The following is a 7,395-nucleotide window of genomic DNA, read 5'->3' as shown; positions in this document are numbered from 1 at the left end:
AGCACACATTTTTTAGAATTGAGGGTTAAAATTGAGGGTTGAGAGAGGAACTGGAATTCAGCCTATATCATACATGCTGCCGTTTATGTTTGGTGCTTTGATCTGAAGTCCACCTGGTCTCACTATGAAGCATAAAGAGCTCCTCTAAATGTTCATCAGGGACAGAGTGGACAGACACGAAGAAAGTCATTTGGAAAAAGACATTCGATCCACATGTAAATGTTTCCTCATTGTTGGAAAATAGAAACTAGGGTTGAGCAATATTCAAAACTAGAATCTCCGCCTCCTCCACTCAAACTAGTTCTTAGGTCACGTCCTGATTGTCCACAGTCACTGAAAACATGAACCACTTGTGTCACATTTTGTCTTGTTGTGTAAAGTCATTAGTTATTACCTTTGACCTTTATTTACCAATATTTTATCAATTCATCCTAATTTTTTCTTATTTTTTAAAGTATATTTTGGGGGCTTTTATGCCTTTAATGGATAGGACAGTTCAGAGAGTGACAGGAAATGGGAGGCAGAGAGGGGGGGAATGACACGCAGGATAGGGCCGCTCGACACGGGATTTGAACCGGGGCTGCCTGCAGTGAGGACTGTAGCCTCAACACATGGGGCGGGTGCTCTACCAACTGAGCTAAACACCGCCCCACAATTCATCCTAATTTAATCTGAAAAATCTCTGAAACAAGGGGAACGTGTTCAAATTTGTCACAACTGTTCACCTGGACTCAAGAACTAAGTGATTAGACTTTTGTCACTAAAGATCAAAGTCAAAACAAAGTAAACACGAGAAGATGTCAGAGAAACTATGAATATTCTCTAAGACTCTGGATTAACAGGGATCAGATCACCTGGTCTAGTCTGAGAGGAGGAGGAAACGGCCTGGAGGAGGTGACTCTAGTTTAAACAGAAATGTGTCCATGTCTTCACAGAAAGAGGAAGAGGAGTGGTGTCTCTGTGGACCAGCAGCTGTCCTGCTGTGGTCTTGGACCAGCAGCTGTCCTGCTGTGGTCTCTGTCAGGACGTCCTGAAGGATCCAGTCTCCACCGGCTGTGGACACTGGTTCTGCAGACAGTGCTTGACCTCAGACTGGGACCAGTCTGGTTCTTCAGGACCCCTCTCCTGTCCCCAGTGTGGACAAAGACCCAGAAGACGAGGTGAGCTGCAGACAGCCAATCAGAGCAGCTCTGTGATGGATTGGACAGGTATGTGTTTGTAATTATTGTGTCTTACTCGTCCAAAAAACACAAACTTACCCAAACCTGGAAATGTAGGTATTTAATTAAACAAATGAAACCAACAGGTGTAAATATATATATATAAAAATATATTGATGAACAATCACAGCAGTAATGACAGGGAACTGTATTGCAATGGCCTCTAGTTGGAGAACACGATGTGGTCCAGATTTCTCCACACTCATGTAAACAACAAACTTCCTCTGTCATTTTGCTTTATACCGGGTGTGTCATGTTCAGGTGTCCTTTTAGTTTTATGACTACAAGGATGGACATTTAAAATGACGCCACTAGATTTTGGTAATGAGGAACAGTAATTTACAAGATTTTCAAGCTAATGGTAAAACATAAAAAGTGATTTTGTTATGGGTTACATGTTTTCTATGATTAGAAAAATTCATGATGTGATTATTATAGTAATAATAACTAGAAAATTTCCTCTGGGGAAATTTTGAATGGGCCACGGGGCTACTGCCGGTTTTGCCATCTCTGTCAACATGGGAATCAAACCCACGATCTTAAGGTCAAGACAGAGCTGATCAGACAGACACATGATCATCTTTCTATAAGCACTGATATGGAGGAGCTGTAACCACATTAGGTTAACTGTGTGTGTGTGTGTGTGTGTGTGTGTGTGTGTGTGTGTGTGTGTGTAGGTAGGTGTGCGTGTGTGTGTGTGTGTGTGTGTGTGTGAGAGATGCATAATTTTTGTTTGTAATGTTGTTGTTTTTTCTATAGACATCAATAATGACTGGCCAGACCTGTGTAGTGCTAAACAAACAGAAGACTTCAAATCCAAGAACCCCTGGCTGGGATCCAAAAACAAAAAAATTGGGTAAGTTTAGGTAGATTGCTAGTTTGGGTAGCAAACTTCTTTGTGTAGGTGTGTGAAAGGACCATGCACACGTACAGTTACATTGTTTGTTTATACTTCACAGGATGTCTGGTCTGTAGCCGTGTGAACTCCATTGGGATAAAAAAGGAGCAAGGTGTATCACTCTCACGAGAATGGATGAACTTTGAAATTCAAGTGTCTGGCCAGGGAAGTAGAACAACAAGTCTGTCAGTCTTGAGAAATAAGGTGAGGAAACATGCGTTGTCCAAGGCCCACACTCAGGCTGTGAAGGTGGCAGAGCAACGGAAAGAAGCTGCCATTGAGAATGCAATGGAGACTATGACTGAGTCCTACATGAAGGAAACTGAAGCTGTGTTTCGAACAGCCTACCATCTGGCCAAAAAGAACCGGCCCTTTTCTGACCATGAGAGCCTCATTGAGCTACAAGAACTGAATGGTGTAAAAATGGGCTCAATACTTCATTCACGTTACAGTGCAACACAAATAATACAACATGTTGCGAGTGAGATGCAGAGCAAAATCGTCAGTAGCATTATAGCATCATCCAGTAAGTTAGCTGTCCTAATTGACGAGGCATCTTCTTTAAGTCACAAAGCTGTCATGTCAGTTTCTATTAAAGCATCAATTCAAGAAGAAAGCCCTGAGTTCATATTCCTGGAACTTGTTGAACTGGAAAATCAGAGAGCAGATGGCATAGAACAGGCGTTACTCACCTGCTTAACTAATGCTGGCTTTACAGAAGAGTGGCTTCATGAAAACTGGGTAACATTTGTATCTGATGGAGCCAGTGTCATGCTAGGAAAGAAGTCAGGAGTAGCAACCAGGCTGACTCAGAGATTCCCAAAGCTTTTTGTATGGCACTGTATGAACCATAGACTTGAACTTGCCGTGTCAGATGCAGTTGATGAGGTAAACTCTGTCAATCACTTTAAAACTTTTATCCAGAAGTTATACTCTCTGTATAGTGCGTCAAACAAAAATGAACGTGAACTTGTAAATGCAGCAGCTGAAGTAGGCTCACAACCTCTTCGCATTTGCAGAATCTTGGATGTATGCTGGGTGGCCAGTAGCTTTCAGACTGTTCGTGCTGTTTGGACATCCCTGAGAGCTCTTGTGCAGCACTTTAAAAATGCTGGCAGTGATGAGATGAGGTCCACCAAAGAGAGGCAGATGTACAGAGGTTTATTAGACCGTGTTCAAAGTCCAGAATTAATTTGTGACCTCAGGCTTATGTACGACACTCTCCATGAACTAAGTCTCCTGTCACAGGAGCTTCAGTCTCTATAACTATTCTATTCTAAGTATTCTGTAACTCTCCTCAGAGCAGAGCATCTGCTGAAACGCTCAATCAGAGTGATCCGGTCATTCAAAGAGAGTCCAGGTGAGAAATATAGTGAGGCTTTAGAAGCAAAACAGACTGGGGAGTATCTGTCTATAACCCTGAAAACAAATGCAAAGCTGAAATCTATCAATCCAGGCCAGTTCTTACAGAACCCTAACCCCCTAACAGTTATAACCTCGTGGATCGCGAAAACCCCCTAACCTAACCTAACCCTACTTCTAATTGGTGTCTACCCCCACTATATCGACTACCAGGAACAATTTAAGACCACTCCCAAGTCTCTACGACCTTCCTATCAAGAGTTATTCAGTTATCGGGATTTCCCGATTACCCCCTTTTACCCTTATACCTCAGCCCTGGAGTATAAAGACCTGTCGTCTATGAGGAGGCAGCTAACAATGTTGAAAAGCTTCTTGCAGTCTTGGAAATCAAAATGTTTGTTTTCAGGCCAGAACCACAGCAGCAAGACAGTTTTTTCCGTCTGTTGTTTAACTTGTTTCACCGCAGTGTTTTTGGGCCGCCATAATTAGCCGGAAGAGGATAACATTTGGGAAATGGAGCTGATGTGTAGTACATTAAAATCAGGATTATGACTCCAGCCAGCATGAGAGTCACCGTCAGGGGGACGCGTAAGACAGAAGAAATGGGAGAAGGAGCCATATCAACACGGCAAGAGAGGAGAACCTCTTCTGATGGTTATTGGCAACACAAACTGAAAGAGATAAAACAATATAAACTAAGTATTAAATCACAAACAGCATCAGTAAGAGTTCAGAATCCTAGATTTGTAAAAGAAATAATACTGAATAGATAAATAAAGAGAGAAAAAGCCCCGGGACAGCTGGAAATGCTGTTGCTGCTTGAAGGTGTGAGTGTGTAAATGTGCAGGGTTAGGATTAAAGGAGACAGTCCGAGATATTTTGGACATTACCACTGCACTGCTCGACCGTTTATTTTAGTAAAGAAATCATCACAACAAGGAAAAAGTGTTTGTTTCTGTGGCGGGGAGAGCAGGCGCTCTGTGATCGGATAGTAATGTGTAACACCTGGTAAAAGGAAGAACCAGTTATTAATGTAAAGTAAATAAAATGAAAACTTAGATGTGGGCCAGTACTCAGAAGATTAGATTCGCTCTGGAGAAATGGGTGTGAGTAGAAAAGAAAACAACAAGAGGTCACTGTCATATGTTTAAAAAAAGTAAATAATCAAATTTATTCCAATGTGAATCGATTCTCTTCTTCTTTTCTTTCTTTTTCTTTCTCTTATCTCTTTCTTTCAGAATCACATATAACAACAACAATAACACATACGACAAAATCGAAATACACAAACTATTCCCTCTTTTCCCTTACAAATCCACCTGTCAGGTAAGTATAATTTGATGTCTAATTCTTAGTTTGGTGCTAATTTAGTTATTATTTTAATTGTCTAATTTATTTCTAATTCTGTATTTTGAATCTATTTTATTGCGGATCTTACTGACAGGTGGTTTCCTTAACTTATCCCTCTCTCAATCAAAACAATAAACAAAGATAAATAAAAATAGTTACAACGGTAACAGTAGGCTAATGAATAGCACAAAAAATAATAATAATATCACAAATAAAATTTAAAAAATCAACTTCTCTGACAGTCCAGGTTCAGTGGGGTTTGGCTCGCCACTTCAGTTCAGACTGTATTGTCCGACCATCTGAACTGAAGAATCAGGAAGTGGAAGTTGTCGATAAAGAAGGGGGTGATGAGGAGGATGAGGGTAACGATGAGGGGGTTTATGATGAGGGGGATGACGATGAGGGGGAATGATGATGAGGAGGATGATGATGAGGAGGATGGGATGATGATGAGGGGGGGTGATGATCGGGCTCACACACACACACAAGCTCCTGGCCTTGAAAATACACAGCCAGGACATATAATTATTAAAACGCTAACTCTAAATTATGTTACCTTGTGATTATAATATTATTTATATTATTAATATTTCAAACAAACAGAAAAAATATATATATACAGTAGGCTATTACATTAATGAAACACCACAACACACCATACAAAAAGGCCAGTAACTGCCACCCATCCTAACTGTTGCTTTGGAATGTTCAACCTCTGTTGCTATGGCGGCAGGTACTGCCAAGAGTACCCGTATGCAGGGACATGGGCGCCGCCATTAGCCCAGATCCATACCGGAAGTCACGACCGGAAGTTGCTCTTCTTCATGTGTATCATTTCTATGTAGATAAAAAAAATAACTCAGTAACTCAATGGTCCATAATAAAATATTGTTTTCCAGCGGATATCTTAGTTACAACATGATTGAGCTATACAATATTTTTTTGCATGGATCGTTTATTAAGTTATTGAGTTATTTAAAAAACGCTGCTAACGGCTAACGGCTAGCGGCTAACGGCTAGCGCCGCTCCTGCTGACAGCAGACCAGGAGAGAGAGAGAGAAAAAATAAATGAAATGTCGTTGGTGGGTGCTTTGGTTAGGGTTAGGCAATGAAGAAAAGAGTTGGTTAAGTTTAGTAAAAAGAGCAGGTAGAGGCTAGACAGGCCAGAGAGAGACGAAGAAGAGCAACTTCCGGTCGTGACTTCCGGTATGGATCAGCTGGGCTAATGGCGGCGCCCATGTCCCTGCACACAGGTCCCTCTCGGTACTGCTGCTACTGGGTTTTTTCAGTTAGCTAAAAAGTTTTAACAGTTGGTCTACTTTCTGACAAATTAACATTTCCACTCACCAAGTACTTCTTTGAATTTTAGCAGCAGGATGGATACTGCTCCAGGATTGGTGTTGTTCTTCTCTTTTTTTTTTCTTTCTCTCTATCGATTATTATTTCGTTGATCTCGTCTCTGTCTCTGTGTCTCTAGTTGTCCCTCAAGTGCAGCTAGAGTGAGAATTCCGGGCTCACACAGGCTTTTTATACAGGGACAGTTGTTATGGTTACTGTGCCTAAATTAATTATTATTAGGCTATTAATTATTTATTAATTTAATTAATGTAGCTTAAATATCAATCCAGTAGTAGCCTAAATAAAATTATTATTTATTGAATATGTCTAGTAATTTTTATCTATTTATTTAATCGGTCTAGTAACCGGGGGTTACAAATGTCTTTCCAGGATGTTTCAGAGTTCGGCTATCTGAGGTGAGTGATTACATTCAAAAACACAAAGTTTATACTGTTTATACTGTACACTATATGAGTTCAGTGGTGTCTCTAAGGATTCCAGTCATGTAGGCCTACCATAGATATTTGATTGTTTTCTGAGTGTTTGTGGTGGTTGAAAGAATTGCCCCCATAGATTAGCGTTGTCGCTATCCCTAGCGCCATCTAGCCATAGTGTAACTCTGGTTTGCCTGCATCAATTTTAGTCATGTTTTTTGCTCCTCCAACACTGGGTGACCATCAGGAAAATGATTTAGGGGTCAAACATGACTGGAATTCTCCTTTAAGACTGAGGGGCTGGACCAGGACAACACAGATCAGGGGAAACTTGTTGGCTTTTTTCTACTACTTATGTGACATCTGACTGATGTCCCACCTCCTCACCAGCCCAACCTCTGTCAGACTGTACTCGGCATCGGTGACTTGGAGATTCAACTTTAATGAGGTGTAGCTGGTGTATCATGTATGTATCAACTTTAAAAGGGCAAACAATAGAGAAATTACTGGTATGACCTTTTTGAGATTGAAGTAACTATTATTTTCAATACATGAGGTCATAAACAAAATGGTTACAAATACAAAGTGAAACACAAAAAACAAAACTAATCTTTTGCATAAAAGGTACAACCATTATTATCTGCATTCTTGGAGGTTCTAGTGTTACAACCACAGAATAACCAAAATTAACCTTTATTTTCAGCAGAGGTGAATACATTAATTCTGTAATACAGTAATAGTCTATAAAATATCACAAAACTGAGCAAAAAACAGTGAAACAAAAGCCTAAACT

This window comes from Trachurus japonicus, chromosome 16 (genome assembly GCF_045865225.1).
Source record: "Trachurus japonicus isolate A0001 chromosome 16, Traja_1.0".
Lineage (NCBI taxonomy): Eukaryota > Metazoa > Chordata > Actinopteri > Carangiformes > Carangidae > Trachurus > Trachurus japonicus.
Note: the sequence above shows the minus strand (reverse complement) of the source record.